Source organism: Ambystoma mexicanum, chromosome 6p (genome assembly GCF_040938575.1).
Source record: "Ambystoma mexicanum isolate Mex_15411 chromosome 6p, UKY_AmexF1_1, whole genome shotgun sequence".
Lineage (NCBI taxonomy): Eukaryota > Metazoa > Chordata > Amphibia > Caudata > Ambystomatidae > Ambystoma > Ambystoma mexicanum.
This window is the reverse complement of record NC_090935.1, coordinates 1,017,051,851-1,017,067,497: the sequence shown is the minus strand read 5'-3', so window position 1 is coordinate 1,017,067,497 and position 15,647 is coordinate 1,017,051,851. Positions and strand designations below refer to the sequence as shown.

General features: G+C 43.4%; 1 protein-coding gene and 1 pseudogene across 1 annotated transcript in view; both read right to left on the bottom strand.

Annotated features, from left to right (window-relative positions):
* The window catches only part of ADAMTS19 (ADAM metallopeptidase with thrombospondin type 1 motif 19), a 2,156,963-nt gene that overhangs the window by 873,916 nt on the left and 1,267,400 nt on the right, over positions 1-15,647 (bottom strand). The gene's annotated exons all lie outside the window — the stretch shown is intronic.
* Positions 8,198-8,354, bottom strand: LOC138512812 (5.8S ribosomal RNA; annotated as a pseudogene).

Here is a 15,647-nt window from a genome sequence, read left to right as displayed (position 1 = left end):
AAGGATGACTTTCAAAAGATTGAAGTGACGTAGCTGCTCTCCTACTTAGGAAACCCTGACCCAGAATCAGGTTGTCTACAAATGATTTTGCCTCAGGTTCCCCATGAACATGTCGTGCACTACGGGTGAGAGAGGTGGCCCCCTTCTGTCCACACTGGAGTCCTGATGTGAGTGTCTCTACACACCAGCCCACAGGCTGGCTAATGTAGGCCAACTGATGCTCCAAAGCACTGTGGTATCCTTATGGTTTAGGAGGGATTCTGACTTAGGCACTCAGTCATAATCACACAGATGGTTGCTTCACCCCATTGTCTCTTCAGCCTAGCACATGCACCAAATGTATGAACCTGTGGTTCCACTCATACTGAGCAGGATTACTATTGCAACAACAGATCATCAGTAGGGTAAAACTGACCTGCGCACAATGGTTTAAACCCAGCTCACGTTCCCCATTAGTGGGTTAACAATCCAAAACTTGGTGAATTTTGCTACACAATGATAGGAAGAGTTGACTTTGAAGGAACAGCCAGCAAAGTCACTATGAACACTAGGCTGCAACAAGTCAGTTATCCCTCTGGTTATCCATGTTTTCTGACACCTCCTGCTTGAAACCTAAAAACTCAAAAGGCTCATGAGGCCCCGCTTTCATGGTCTGTATTCATATTGAAAATCGAGATTAAGCAAGCATTTGCCATTCTGCTGGCTGGGAAGTTTTTGTCCTCCCTGAGCTCACCTTAGGACACCGGAATCATTGTTATTTGAATTTTTCTATTGTGATATTGTCAAAAATGTTCAGTTCGACTTGTCACAAAACGTAACTTTTCACATTATTCATTAAAAGAGAAAAAGTATGCACAGTTAAAACAAAACAGTATTTGGCATTATAGTAATTAGGAAAAAGGAACAAGATGAAAAGAAAAAAGAAAGAAAAAAATTCATAAAAATAAAATAGTTCATTTTTACATCAAAATGAATATACAATATTCTGAACATTCTATTTAAGCTTTGACCAAATTCAAGTTAAAAAGATCTTACTATATAACAACAATAGTGAGCCCAACAATAACTTATATGATCTCAACAAGTTCAATTCTTTCAACAGCTTCACCACTTCAGTTGCGAGGAAAACTTCATTCCCTGAGTCCAACCGTTTCCAAAAGCAATCAGTCTCTAAGCATTACCATAACCATACATTATGCGACACAAATCTTGCTAATCTTTGTATTGGTCCCAGAGAAATCAATCATCATCCGATGTTTCAAAGACAGAATTTGTCCCCCTTCACATTTCTGGAAAATTGCGTCAGGGGTCGCACAACCATTTCTAATATGTTTAATTTCTAGGGTTGGCAAGAGATTGAATCGATATCTCAGAAACTCTACTCTAATAATAGGATCTGGGAATTTCTTCAGATAAGTGGTGGTAAGGATTTCAATCAGGCACACACCCGGGTTTTGCCTAGCATGAAATGCACACATGAAATACTTATTTATTATTTATTATGTCTATAGGTTGAAGGTTCTGAGTGATATACCACTCATATCACACCCGTCTCAAAATAACCTCCGTCCCCCGGTCACAGTGGACCAGGAATCAGGCTGGATTGTAAAGTTAATTATTTATTTATTTATTTATTTCAAATTCAAATCAAACACAAATTTCAATATATATATATGGGGCAGCAATCACCAATGTGGTGACAATACAATCAGAAAATAAGTAAGGCAATTGAATTCAGTTTGAACAGATAGCGCTTAGGTTAAGATTTCCCCCTGCAAAGTTCTTAATTCACACATGAGCAATTCTACACAGATGTTAGTAATCAGCAGGTATTCAGGAATAAAAAAACAGTATATAGAGTTTGAATATAAGCTTCCCTCCCCAAACAAGAGAGAACATGTTTTTGGCACTTTGACACTTTTAAAAATGACAGTTGAAAATGGCTTTGTGAAACAAGGAATAGTGTGCAAAAATGCTTAAATGTATGTAAATTCCTATGGGAGCAATACTGAACAAATTCTAACCAACATGAGCTGCAAGATAAACAACAGTACACACTTTAGATCAGAATGGAAGTTAAGAAACACTTTGAATGGAAAAAGACGTGTAAAGCTTTTGCAAAATGCAAATTCACTGAAAAATTTTGCTATGCGATTTTTAATAAAAACGGGTCAAATATACTGTTCTACAATGCGGTTTTGGATGTAGCTACAGATCTTAAGTTTAACTGAGAGTTGAAATTAAGTCTCTAGCTATACAGTCAAAGACGTTATGGAAGTTTTAGTGAGAGGCGTTTTTGAAAAAATTAGAACAGAGAAAAGTAGAAATTTGGTTTTAACAATGACAGAATGGTTTATTTAAACTGTATTAATGACTAAGAAAAAGAGAATGTCACCCATGAATCTCCACAGTTACGCACGGCCGATTGTAACTCTTCATGTATGATACTCTGGTTTCCGTTCAGTATGGGAATTGTTTTATTTAATCCAGATCACTTATAGGTTATGGTATAATGAATCAAATGAGAGAAAATCAGTGCAAGAATGGTTCTGACAATATTAGAGGTTCTGAAATTAAAGATTGGATGGGTTAAGATGGGATAGGATAATGCAAATATACTATGGGGTTCTCTGATTCCGGTTTATACGTACAGTCCACTGTAATTTAAAATTGGACCGTCAGGGTTCTAGTCATCCCGCATTGGGTCTACTGGCAGCAGGGCACTTCTAGAGGGATCGGTCAGCTGGGCGGTTCTGGTCAATTTGGACTGCACCTCAGACTGGATTTGGATTGGCCCTTCTGGTCATTGGACACAGTAGATTAGCGCTATGGTGAATTCAGTGGGCAAGCATGACTGGTAGCATGAATGGTAGCAAGCCAGACTGGATCAGAAGTATTCTTTCCTGAAGTTTAGGATGGTTGGATTTGGGCCTAGCTGAAAAGAATTCAGCAATTGCTGGGCCTTTGTTTTTGCAAAGAAGTCTGGAATCAGGACAAGATGAAAAGTTCTGGACAGGATGAAGAAGTCAGGAACAAAGACTGCACGGAAATCAGGAGGTAGTCAGGAATCAGCGTGTGTCTGTGTGTGGTGAAGTTCCAATATGTATCATGCCAAGCGACATCACAAAGTTTATGGTAGGGGCAGAATTTCAAACCACACCCACACGGCTGTGAGTGGTAAAAGGCACTTGCCTTGTTCTGGTTGGAAGTCAGAAAAGAGCTGTAATTTTTATGATGTGTTTTGGGAACTCCCACATTGATTTAAAACACAATATAACTTTTGCACAAATGCACATTTCTATAATTATGCCCCCTAATAAAATCGGACACATACATTATATATTTTGTGAGTTATCCTTGCGTCCAATTCCAATCTCTGTGAGAACTATCTTTGTCATTATGTGAAATTTTGTCCATTTTAATCATAACGGTTTGACCTAACAATTTCTAATTCAATACATATCTGGGCGATAACACCTAGAACATGGGTATAAAATATCATATTTGCAACATCAATAGTTTTGCTACAATTAGGGTTTTGGTGTAACTTTGGTTCCTTATGTAGTGCAGTGTTCACTAACGTCTCCACAGAAAGAGTGTAAAATTAGATTTATAACTACCCATTTTTAGATTTGTCTTCCTTCATGTTGCAGAGTTAAAGGTTTTCAAAACTTAATCACAAATATGCGTTTTAAATAACAGATTGCTTAGAGCAGTTTTTTTATTCTTTCAACAAACAACAGCTGTCAAATCCCTTTGGTCAGGGTGGGATGTCGAGGGAAGTTTCCTGCCCCTCCGCAGACGGGGTCAATGCTCAGCCTGTCCTTTGTCCTTGCATCAGCCAAAGATGAATGGCTAATGAGGTCTTTGTGCTAAATATGCGAGACCCTCAAGCATCACTTAAGCATTGCTGGTAGCAGCCTAGTGTCAACATGAAGTGTCATCTTTCCCAGGCTGGGCACTGTCCAATCAGAATTAACCCGTTAACTCTAAACTGGGTAACTTTAAGATTCCCTAAAACTTTTAATTTAAAAGATATAAAATGAACAGAGTTTATATGGGATTTTGACAATTAAAGGAAGTAAGCCCTTCACAAAAATTGCTTTTGCACAGCTAATTTTTCAATTTCTTAATGGAAAAAACACATTTAAACTGAGTCTTTTACATCAGAGTTTCCTTTGCAGCATTCACATCTACTCAGCACCATTTTTGTCCTCGAGTGCTGGAATTTGTTTGCAATCTGGAAGTAAATATTCCGCCTTTGCGTGAAGTATTCTCTGCACAGATGAAAATGAGACGGATTGTTATATGTTGCCACTTTTAGCTGCATTTTTCTCGTGTAAATGAAAACAAACTGTTGCTGGACTGGTTTTTCATGAAATACATTTCTTAGCTGCTGTCAGTCAGTGAGGCCCGGTTTCTCTGACCACAATGGATGATCTGTGATTTCAGCACAATTTTAATTTCAATGGTTCACTTGGAAAATGACTGAATTCAGCACCAAAACAGCACTTTGAAGGTTGCAATTATTTGGGAAGCAGAATTTTAAAAGGCATTTTCGGTTTTAGCCCACTGCTGTGGCCTTGCTTCATGTTACATGTAACAGTACCCACTGGCATTCTCCTGCAGTGAGTTCTATTTTTTACCCCAACTTTGACTGTGTGTGACAGGGGTGTGCAGCCTTTTGTGAAGGTGAACCATGTGCAGTTTTTCAAATTTTTGCGTGCACAGGGGTTAGCACATCCATTTTTGGCTGTTTCTTTCCCCATTGGCAAAGGGGTGCAGTGGGGTGCATCGGCATGGGTAAAAATATCCCACAGTGTGCCCAAATGATCTTGGTTTATCTGTAAGAGTGAGAGAGGCAAAAATCCTAGATGCTCACCATCCATTTTCTTCATTAGTCCCTTTGCCTTCAATGGGTTTTGGATCAAAATCTCTTCTGAGCACTCAGATTCCGCAAGGACACTAATTCAAGCCATCCTCAGATTATTCCACATTTGATTGCCCTTGCAGAACAGTCGAAACATCTTCATATAAGGAAGGGAAGGGAGGAACAAAATCAATCTGTACACTGAGACCCACTTCCATTCCAAGCAGGCTCTTACGGTTGCAGCCCCAGCTCATATCTCAGGCACACAATTGGTACACAATTGGGAAGGCACAAACCACTTCTCTCCATAACATTCCCTCTAGCCTCTCCCAGTCTATTAAATACAATTGTGGGTTGGTATCAAAACCATATAGTAGTGCTGAGATTATTTTACCATTGTAATATTTGATAATTGGGACGATGGAGAATTTACAACATTTATTCAGAATTGTTTTCATTTGAGATCCCAGCTGTAATATTTTTGAGTCCAAGCTAGCCATGACAAGCCCTTTTGTTGGAATTGTAAGTAACCTCTTTAGCTATTGGGATCGACTGATTGCCCAGGCACCAATTAAATGACTTGCACACCCTGAATGGATGTTTGAAGATCACAATTTTAGATTTTTCCGGGTTGATCTTCAGACCATTCAGATCTGCATATTTCATTGTTTGGTAGGTGTACCGCCCCAATCAAAATCCCCACCTGCCACTATCCCCAGAGTGGAGCCGGAAGCGAGTGCCACCTTGGGCTAACCCCCCTCCTCACCGGTTAGGTGAAAAAATGGTGAGAGTAGTGATATTTCACCAGCGGACCAAGGGTTTGACACTTATCCAACACCTCTCATGTCCCTTCACATTGCCATACTAGATTCACACTCAACATTGTCTTCATTCACCACTGATTCTGTCAAACCTGTTCCTTTGGGAGTGGTTTCACTAGATAATAGGTAAGAACAAAGGGAATCTTGTTTATCCATTCATGAGTGTCACTAATTAGATGTTGAGGCATTTGGCAAACCTTAACCTTGGGGTCATCTTTGACTCTACACTTTCCTTCTCGGCCCATATCTCTGAGGTCTCTAAAAAGTCAAACTTCCTACTGCACATCCTCAGAGGTACTCTGCCTTTCCTCTCCTTCCCTCAGAAGCTCACTGTCTCCCAAGCTCTGGTTCTCTCTAGGCTGGACTATTGTAACAGCCTATTTCTAAATCTACCTGCCTCTACTCTCCGCCCTCTACAACTTATCCAGAACAAGACTGCAAGACTTGTCCTTGGCCTGAATCCCTGGGATCGTATCTCTACAGCTCTGAAATCTCTCCATTCAAAGAAACAAGCTGGGGGTAGTTCTCTATCTTCAGCTGGGGCCTCCCTCTGGAACAGCCTCCCTGCCACTCTAAAACTTGAGAGAACCATCTCGGGTTCCAAAAGCACCTCAAGACCTTCCTCTTTGCTTCTGCCTTCGCTCCCCTTCTGCCCTGCTGATCTGCTCTCTCTTGGCACTGTGCACCTGGCCACCCTCTGTCCCCTGGGTCCAGGTACCTGCTCACCCTGCCACCCTCCTGCACTGCCTCCTGGCCACCCCTTGCACTGGGGACTGTATCCGTCCCCATACAGCCCCCCATTTTTCTTATGTTTCTGCACTTATCAGACTTACCCATTATGCTGCATTAAACACAGCACTTCACTCCATGTTCTATTTATTTTTCATTTATTATCATTTATCTGCGCTCCTCTGCTCCGCACTTTCCACTCTCCCCCTTTGATGCACTTTTTCTCTTTTCCCTTTCCCGTGCACTTGTGCGTTCTCAATGTCACTGGGCCTAGTAAGATAGTTGTTGTGTTGTGCTGTGTTCTCCCCTGTTCCCCTCCCTTGCCAAGTCGCGCTCTGAAACACTTGTGTACGAGCATGATACAAATAAAATATCATATCACATCATTAACAGAGTCATAGTTACTCCAGTCATGTACCTGCTGTACATTGAATGTCTTCACTTTGACATTCAGAGCAATGGCAGAAATCACATTGTGTCAGCACCTGTGGTGGGCCTTCGCAATGCTTTTTTTTAATTAAACAGTCAGATTACCCAGGTCCTCACTGGTTCTAAGTCAGCTGCTAGGCATTGGCCGAGGCAGAGCACCAGCCCTGAAACGTGGGAGGGGGACAGAAAGAGGTGACCACCACAGTTGGGGCGATCCACAGGAAGGGCCTGGCTCGTGTCCAGAGTTGTTGCTGCCCCCCCGTGTGGGAATACGCCTCATCCAACAGCAGCGCACGCTCAGCCCACGTTGCACCCCAGCCCAACTGATCCAGTACTTAGAGACAATCCCTATGCTAAAGTTATGGATCTGACTTGCCAACTTCCGTTACCTACATTGCTCCAACATCCCAAAGGATATTCACTTTAGAGACCTGCTTCAGATATGGGTACGGCCCAGCATGAGATTTATACCTTCTCACCTGGGTTTTCAAGGACCAGCAAGATCTCACCAGATGACACTGGCACTGCAATGCTTTGCAAGGCTCAGGCCCCTCTCTCAGGACAAACCCATTCCAAGGTTCCATGCCCTTCACAAAGAAATGAGAACTCTCCTCGGGTCTGTCACTGACTTCTAGGGGATTGTTTGTGTTACCCACAGGCCATGCGGGCAAACAACTCCACCACCCCAGGTTTGGGGATATGAACTAGACTCCTCTTTGATTGGCTCAGGGCAACAGAGGCCATCGCCCGACCCTTCCGAACCACACTCGCCCATCTCTTAGGACAGACTAACCCATCTTCATCTGCTGTTCACATGGAACCCTTCTCCACTTTGGCATTCAAAGTTCTTGTTTGAATATGTGATACTACCACCAAGATATACACCTGCAACGGCTTCACCCAAACCCCAAACCCCGGGCTTCCGTGCACAACGCAGCAGCACTCCTAATTGTCACAGTTTTCACCCTGTGGCTCTGAGCACCAATGACAGCCGGGTATGGGCCCCACACTCCCTAGCCATCTATGTTCAGAGCTATTACATTCAGTAGGTGAATTGTAACACAAGCCTTTGAAGATTCTGACTTTCATGGTCACTGTCCTGCTGTCTATAACAACCAAAATCTTTTCTGGGGTCTGATGAGCATCAGCATCGTGCACCTTAACCAAGTGTTCCACTGGGCACTCACATTCAATGATCAGTTCCACACAAGTGAGCTGGGATTCTTGAGAATAGATTCAAATCGGTTCGGCCTCAAGACATCTAATCATTTGCTTTACCAGATAAAACTGTGGTTTCCGAGTGCCAGCTATTCTGAGGGAAATTTCTCTGGGGCAATTGACATTCAAGCAACCATCAGACAGGCGTAGCCCTTGGAGGAACACAGGGCCACAAAGTGCGTTCGAAGTGTTGATGATTAGTTTTTCCTGATATTCACACTAAGTCTTGCAGATAGCTGAATTCTTCATTGACGCATGAGCCATGTGATTATCCACCGCCACGAGTCACAAGCTACTTCCACAACTCAGCCCAACCTGCCGGTGCAGGAAATGCTGGGGAGAGGTAGCACCACCCGTTCCAACCATGCAGCGAGAAGGCCTGCCACTGCATCTAGCTTCCCCACTTGGGAGTCGGACGGGACCATCAGGCTTAAAACAAAAAAAAATATTTCCAGTGCTCACCAGGAATCTCTCGCCATCTGCACCAGCACAAGAGTTTGTCCACAGCAATGGAGGCAGGTTGATCCACAGCTGGTCCACTCCGACACACGACAGCCACTCATCCTACTCCCACCATTCACAGAATGGAGATGAAGGATGGAGGCAGCAGGAGGTCAGCTGGGACTACTTGAGTCTTCAAACCACAGCCTTGCTACATGGTCTCTAGGTACATTGAGACAAGGGTGGGTCACCCACTGAACCAGCAAACCTTCATTGCTCACCCATGTGAGGCACACCCGTCGAGTAGGCCAAGCCACGCCATGGCTCAGAACTCACCCGGTGTACCAGGCCCCATCCACCTGGGGATGCATCCTTTGAGAACAAAAAGGTTTTCCTCAGCTTCCTGATGCACCCACCCAGGGCTTTCCTCCCGACAGGCCCCATCAACATCCACCCGCCAACTGGTGGGGAAGGAGTCAGAGACAGAGTGCCCAACTGTCACGGTGGGTTGGGGATGGCCCAGAGAGGGGTCAGCTTGGGCACTCTCTGTCTCTTTTTCTCTCTTCTGCATATGTGGGGGGTGCTCTGCTAGCAGGTTGAGCCAAGCCAGCTGTATTTCCACATGTGTCTGGTGGGCCGTGAACCCTCCGGGCAGGATATCCCAGTCCCAGTGAATGTTCCCCCATGTGCCCTGGCCACGGACCACTCCACTGGCCGGACTGTCACTCAAAGGATGCCCAGGGATGTGGATGTGCACATCTGGGAAGCAATTGACGTCAGGCCCGTGTCTCCCCCTCCGGCTGCTCCACCGTTAATGATCCTTGCACAAGTTCACTGACGTTAACATTGCTATGGCTTTTACTTCCTCTAGATAGTCAGGTTTGATCATCTTCTCGGTGCTTCACCAGGGCTGTTGCTGAAGCCAGAGGGTGGGTGATCTAACAACCTCACTAAACCATCCAGTCGCTAGTAGCGACATTCGATGAGTATAGAGGGCAGGGACTTAATCAACACAAGCTTATGACCCGCACTTACTGGGATTTCCTTGTTCATGGGAAATAATGGAAATCCCCAATCCCTATGTCGAACAGGATTCAGTGGGTTCCCGCACCTGTCAGTAAGGGCTATACACACGCTGATCTAGTGTACCGTGCATGCAGCCCCAAACATCTAAGTGCATCAGAGACCTGTTATTGTTCGATCTCATTTGGCTGAATGACATGTGTCCCTCTAACAAGTCGAAATGCCAATCACTGGAGGTCACGTCACTTCTTACCATGGAGGAGTCTCATTCATTATAGGAATTAACCAGACAAATTGCTCCACCAACTAAGAACGGCCATGCACCAACACCCACAGAATCGAGAAAGAGCTATCAATCTGTTAATCCGTTCCCTGTCCAGACCAAGAACTTTCACTCTTAATTGATGAAAAGATTCTTGGCAAATGATTTTTGCTTTGGTTCATCTTGCGCCGGTCCAAGAATTTCAACTCTAGCTGCACAATACAAATGCCCCCGTCTGTCCCTCTGAATCATGGCACCAGTTCCGAAAAACCAACAAAATAGAATCAAAGTCCTATTCCATTATTCCTAGCTGAAGCATTCAGGTGACCGGCCTGCTTTGAACACTCTAACTTTTTCAAAGTAAATGCTTCGGACCCCCAGGTCACTCTGTCTAGAGCATCAAGGGGGTGCAGAGTCAGGGACTGGGACAAGTGGTAGGTCGTCTGGCGGCGGACTTCCCGCTTGATCTCAAAATCCAACTACAAGCTTTTAAAGTGCAGCAACTTTAATATGTGCTATCGGAGCTGGAATTGCCATGGCTGCTGGCATCAGACTTGCCCTCCAATGGATCCTCATTAAAGGATTTAATGTGTACTCATTCCAGTTTCAGGACCTCGAAAGGATCCTGTATTGTTATTTATCATCACTACCTCCTCAAGTTGGGAGTGGGGAATTTGTGCATCTGCTGCCTTCCTTGGATGTGGTATCCATTTCTCAGGCTCCGTCTCTGGAATCAGCCCGTATTCTCCTTTACCCATGGTCACCATGGTAGGCACAGAAAGTATCATCGAAAGTTGAAAGGGTAGACATCCGAATGTATCTTCGCCGTCCTGGGTAGGTGCCATCAGCATGAGGTTATCTAGAGTCACCAAAGCAGCTGGGCGAGCCCGCATTTGTCTTGGTCTGATAAATGCACTCTTCCTGGGAGGTCAGCGCTCATCAGCATGTATTAGCTACAGTTATTTAGATAATGACAGTTATCCAAGTAACAAATAGAGCAATCAAAGGAACCATAATTTATTTAATGATCCATTCACAATTTCACTATAGCAGCTGGGTGTACTTACACGTCCTTAGCATAATCTTTGAGACTGGCAGGATCAACCAGATAGCCACATCTGCATGAAGGTGGCAATGGGGGCAGCTGCATGCCCATCTCAATTCACCCTTCACACACTCAGTGGTCTGCATGACACAAGCATCAGTTCGTGCTCCTTCATGGAGCTCTGGCCAGGTTGCAATAGTGCTTTTCCCTCCAGGGAGAAACAGGAATCTGTCGGTGCACCCCAGGACTGCAGCTGGGCAGGGGGATGGTGGACCTGCATGTGAGGCAGGTGCCCAATGGAGGGCGCATCACCAAGGCCGTTCTGTAACTCTGGCGGGTCTTGTTACAGCTTTTCCCTCCAAGGAGGGATGGGTACCCCACTGGGGAACTCATGTTCATAAAATTTGCAGTAATAGATTATTTGATCCATTGATTTAGATTACTCATTAGACTTCCAAGACGCACATTTCCGAGGAATCATATTTTCTAGTCATTTCTGTTTCTGCATTTCTAAATGTATCAACTGATATAGCTGCTGGCAAAAAAGGTCATTATGTTAGGTCTTATCAATGAAAGTCTTCTTCTGAAGTAATCAGACAAAATATGTAGCAGATCATTATGAAATGTACATCTCTGGTAATGTGGATCTAAAAAGTCCATGGAACAATGTCAAGTGTTGGAACAAATAATCTATATTAAAAACGTCAATGTGTGATTGACTAAATTGAAAAATAACAATGTTAAAAATTCTTACAAAACAATGTTAGAGAGTGAGTCTTCCTTTTCATGATAAGCTCTGCTATGGTCAGTGATCAGGGCTCTGCATGTTTTTAATCACAACTGCATGTGACGTTGTTTATGGGCATACATCAATACATAAATAAATACATCAATTTCAAATAGTTATTTACACTGTTAGATGGACATAGTAAGAATGACAAGAATTCACAGTGATGATCATACATTGATCACAGCAATGACAAAAATATTGAAATACTCATGAAGGGTGAGCCGAACCAATGAATTAACTTGAGAATTGAGAAATGGAGGAAGAATTGAAAGATTTGAAGAGGAAAAGTCTGTAAAGCAGGCAAATGAGTGACATGCTAATAGTTCATTACAGCATAACAAATATAATTGGTTAAAAAGAATAATTGGGACATATGATAGTTACGCAAGCATTCATTGGCCCTCATTACAACCCTGGCGTTAAGGGGTTAACAGCCCCATAAAAGCTGGCGGCGCCGTTAACCCCTTAACGCCTGATTACGGAGTAGGTAAATTACCGGCATGGACCATGGTGCTATTAGCACCATGGTCCAACGCCAGGGTCGTAATGAGGGCCATTATGTCTATACATGGAAATATAGTTGCAGTCCCAGGGCATAGGATACTATATGATAGCTGTAGCGTGGCAGATATTGTTTATGTTAGAAAACCTTAGTTTTAATGTGTCAAATCATCCACCACACTAGTTTCTAAGCACTGATGCTTTTCTGGACGTTGCCATTTTTGCCCCTGACTGTGGACCCAGACTAATATCTGTGTAGGAAAAGAAAATGGAAGGTGGAGACATGTTGGGAGAAAGTGGATATAGGGGTTCAAATGGGGTGGAGGAGGTTAAGGGAAGAGGTTGCAAAATTCACATGTGCAAGTAGCCATTGGCCAGTGATATATGACGCAAGTAGGAAATGGTGTTCTGGGTGTATTTATAGAATTGAGGTGACAGGTAGCACTTTTATGGCTGGCTAGTCACTTGCAACTTACATTTTTGAGCACTGGGGCTATGCATATAGTTGGTGATAGCTTGGTTGCAATAACAATCAAAGTAGATCATAGATCAGGATTGCAGAAAGAAGGATGATACACTTTGGGGTGTCTGATGGAGAAGGAAATATTCACAAAAGGACAGTTTCAGGGACAATATTAAATATTATTATAGGTATTTCGTGACTATATGATGGGGCTCAGATACAGATGTTCTCAATCTGGTACTTTTAAGCATGTTGGATTTTAATACTTGCTAAACAAAAGACAGACTACACTGCACCCTTAACCAGTGAAAACCCCAGCCATCCAACACTGAAGACGATCCATGGTTCTTCAGCTGCGCCACTGGAAAAACACTCCCTCACCCAGTCTCCTTTATGCCTACAAGTAGTGTATCAAAGAAGGATTCCAAAACACTGTTTGACTGGCGCTCCAATAAGAGTTTGATTATATTTTCCAAATGTTATCCTCTACACGTGTTTCACCACTTATCAATGCAGTGGCTCATCAGGAGGTATACAAGTATTTGTGGGTTTTTTAAACAACTTCATACATCAGTTATTTCTAGTGTCAAAGAACATAAATGAAACTTAACTAAGGCTCTATGGTGTATAGGCCTTATTCATTGTAGTCTAATTGAGATCGACTCATATAATGTTCCCATTTCACACGTATAGCATTTGTTTTTAACATAGCACAGCCATCATTATTTGCACCTAGCTGTTTGTTTCCAGCAGTCATTTGCCATTAAAATAATTGAAGAAATTATTATTTGGAATTCAAAAGGAGCTTACTGTTTTAGAGTGTTGTCGTTATAGTATGCAGTTTTGTAAGGTAGATTTCCTGTGAGGTTTATTTAGATCAGTCTTCACAAGTTGAAAAGTCTTTACTTCTGGTTAGTTAGTGGGGCAGTCCCTACAGACATAGAGAAAGTATGCTATGTTAGATGACAAAAAGTGATCATCTAACTTTGAATATTTCAAAAAATGAACTTCCTAAGTACAAAACAATAACCTCATTTCAAGAACTACAAGGTGATTTGCTTACCTACAAGTAGTGTAGCCAACTCTTACTACTGCACTTGACTCACTAAAATCATCCTACTAAACTGATATCATTTATACACGCCTTCACACATTTTTTATGTGCCCCCAGGCTATGCTCTCACCACCTAAAAATACTCCCAATCGTCCTCTCTCGCAGCTGATAACATGCCTTCTTCTTCGTATTCAATATCACAATATGTGAGACCTCAATACCCTTTGTATCCCTGACACCTCCTCCCTCCTTCACTCCACCTCCTATCAATTCCAACTGTTCTCTATCTCAGTCCACCCTCACTGCCAATTCTCTTCTCAGCCAACACCTCCTGTGCACCCATTGACCGTATTGCACCTCAACCATAGCACTTGTACCTGTCGTCTAACACCCCTGCTCTGGAATTACCCTATGTGTTATAAAACAGCCACTATCATCTCTATTCTTAAGAAACCCACTGCTGACAGCAAAAGCCTCTTACTACAGCTCTGTCTCTCTTCTGCCACACCCCTCCATAATCAACAAACAAATTATCTTCAGCAACATGTTCAGCTACCTTGAGGAGCACTCTCTTTGTGACCTCCTAAAATCGGAAGTAAAAACTTCACTGAACCAACAGTTAGCCACATTTCCAACGTTCCAAACACAGACCATCATCTCTCCTCCATTTAAATTAATCTCAGTCATACAGGCTTTGCCACTATGGACTATCCTTCCTTCCTCCAATCCCTCTCTTCCTTGGCTTTAATGTCAATATGCCCAGTTCTTTTACGCCTACCTCTCCAAAGGGTTCCACCCTATTTCCTTAAACATGAACACCTGCCTCCCACTCTCCTTCCTGTTGGTGTCCCCCAAGGATCCATCCCATCCCCGGCCCACTCCTGTTGGATCTATACACTGCCTCCCTAGAGCCCATCTCCTGCTTTTCCTTTCACCACCACCTCCTTGCTGATGGATGACACCTAGATCTTTTTCTGCTTCCCATGTTTCATCCGTGCCATCTCTCACCACATCACCAACTGAAACACAGCAATCTGTCACAGGATGGCTTTACACTGCCTGATGCTGAATAGCCTCAGAACAGAAATGATATGTCTCCCCACCTCCACTGCTAATCCCCCTCTCCCATATCTCATCTCCATCCATCCGACATCCTCACTTTCTCACCTACACCTCACAACCTTGGGACACTCTGACAGTAACCCTAAACTCCAGTAGTTCAACATGAGAAACACTTTCTCCCACATCACCAACCAGTCAGCGAAATTGCAAATTCCTGCTCAGGCTTACTTCTTGGTCTCCACTTAACTCCGTTTCTTACTGCAAAAATTCCAGAATGTTGCTTTTCCCATCTTCTACAATCCACACCATCCCTCCATCACCATAGTGACTGGCTTTCAAAGCAAAATCACTCTCCCTTAAAATGCCTTCATTTTGTCTGAAAATCAACCCATGGGCTTGCCCCCTATCCTTCTGACTGCATCTCCCTGTACTGTCCCTCACAAACCAAATGCTCCTTCTCCATACTAAACCTCCAGTTGTGACACTCTGTGCCCATCCTCCCAGTTCCATTCCTTCTCCTTACGTATGCTAATCTAATAGAGTGCACTCCCTAGATAACAAAACTGTGCCATCTCTTGAACGCTTCAAACTGGACTCATGCTCCACTTTCTGTCCTGCAAATGGGCTGCCCCTGTCCTCCCCAAGTAACTCCAGTCCAACCCTGCCACAATACTCCATTGCTATGGCTAGCTGTTAGTGTGTTCATATGGGTCGGAAGGATAGCTCAAAAGCAATGCGTTTGTGTTGGAATCAGGACACTACACAGCAACACAGGCTCAAATCCCAGTCCTGTTCTTAGAGACTGGTGGTGCGTAATAAAATAGTATTTAATAATATATAACGGCACCAGGTATAAAAGTACCCGAACTCGGGACTGCCTTGCCTACTGCACTCTTTCCTATGGATATCATTGCTGGTTGAAATGACAGCCCAACCTTC